This window comes from Habropoda laboriosa, unplaced genomic scaffold, assembly GCF_001263275.1.
Source record: "Habropoda laboriosa isolate 0110345459 unplaced genomic scaffold, ASM126327v1 scaffold92, whole genome shotgun sequence".
Taxonomy (NCBI): domain Eukaryota; kingdom Metazoa; phylum Arthropoda; class Insecta; order Hymenoptera; family Apidae; genus Habropoda; species Habropoda laboriosa.
In genome coordinates, this window is record NW_017100268.1 from 805,452 (window position 1) to 807,517 (window position 2,066).

The following is a 2,066-nucleotide window of genomic DNA, read 5'->3' on the forward strand; positions in this document are numbered from 1 at the left end:
TTGTTGCATGTATATATACAAATATATATATATATATACACACACACACATATAATTACATACAATCCTCAATTGAATGTTACACACAAATTCATTATAAATTGATTTCTTATTATTTCCTTATCCTCGTGTGTTTTGCGTGTATGTGCATGTAAAAAAAAATGTTCAACCCGAAAAAGGCAACTGTTATCTTTTTCTCGTTTTCTTTTGCGTTTTTTTCCTTTTGACGTTTCACTGCTCGGAATACATATGATGATAGAAGCTTTGTCTCAACTTTGCATAGTTTGCAGAGGGGAAAAATAGCTCTGAGTGCGAATTTTCTGTTACTTCTTTTTTCTGTCGTTTTTTTTATTTTTTCCACGAGGTCTGCTTTTTCATCCGTGTACCAAGAGAAGGACAAAAAGAGAGAGAGATAGTAGGATGATCAGAGGATACGGAGGGGAAAATAAGGGAAGACGAACAAGAAATTCAAGATGAAAGATGAAGATTGTCACGTGGAAAAAGGAGTGGAATGTAAGATGAAAAGTCTCTTATAATTCGCTCAAAAGATCAACAGAGATCGTTCGAACAAATGAATGTAAATAAAAAAAAAGAAACGGACTATAGTCGTATCTATTGTTCGTATGATCTCATTGGTTACCTTTTTGTTTTCAGCTGCATTTTCGTGGAAATTTATTCTCGGACCATATAGGAATCGTTTTAAAACCGACAATCGAAACGAAATGTGTAAAATACCAACGAATAAATAAAAAGAGGAAAAAAAAAAACTAAAAGAACACAGACGATTGTAGTTTCTATCTTTCTTTTCTAAGCATTACTTTAGCAATCATAAAAATACGATCTCAGATGAAACAGCGAAATTTTTCACTGGCTACTCTTGGCTCATTTTTTTTTTCTCCCGTCTCCTTGTTTTTTGTTTCCTGACCCTCGTGAAACACACTCAAGCTATTTTCCCTGAACTCGAAAAAAACATGTCCCATTTCCCTCTCTGTTTCTTATATGCCTTTCATCTGTCCTTCGGTTTGTTTATATGTAGCATCTAAACGCATAGGTATATCTTTATGAACAAATTAAAAAAAAAAAAAGAAAGAAAGAAAGAAAATCCTTTTGTCTCCTTGAAATCTACTCAAGTGAAGTTTGTGTGTCTCGCTTTCGTTTGCTTTTTTTCTTCTGTTCCTGTTTTGACATTTTGCTTCTTAGTAGTTCGTTCGTTTATGTTTTCTCTTTTAATCATAATAATACATATACCGTTCTCCCTAATAGCTTTTTTTTCTTGTTTAACGCGCTTACATTCAAATAGACTTTTATTTTGTTTTTAGAGTTACACAGTTTAATAAAATTTGCGACTAATTTAAAATCGGCCTCGCTGCGTTTTTTTTAATCATTCGCTTATACGTGTGTGTGTGTGTGTTTATTTTTCCCTTCAATTCACCATTATTTACTCCCTTTCTCCCTTCTTTTCATCTATCATGTTACCTTTATTTTATTTAGTTTTACTTTTTAGTTACGTTTTATCTTCTTTATTCTGTGAGGAATTGTTCTCATCGAGCGCGTGTCACTCGCTGAATGATTTACGGTGCATCATCGCTCACGCGCGCGCTTCAACATCGATTTTTCTCTTGCTCTCTTCGTTCCCCGTGATTTTTCTTAATTAATAATAGAGTAAGAGTAATAATAATAAGGATAATAATGGTAGTAGTAGAATAGTAGATAATAATAACATTAATAATAATAGTAATTCAAAGAACGACAAATTTTGCTGAGGGGCGAAGGGAAGGAAGCGGTCACCACGGCGAACTTCGTTCTATTTTATTTCTTTTTCACTCTCCCGCGAAAAAAGCAAGCACGGACCGAAAATGACTTTCCACCACGAGTTTTCCCCTCTTTCCCCTCCCTTTTCTCGCTTCTTTGCTGTTTTTCCTTTTCTTTTCGTTTCATCCCGCGAATTTTGATGGCACGAACAAAAACGGATCATTTGCTCGCGCGGTCAATCGAAAAAGAAAAGCGATGCTGGCTGGCGCGTGAGCGTTACAAAATGAAAAAGACGCGCACATATCGGCGTCGTC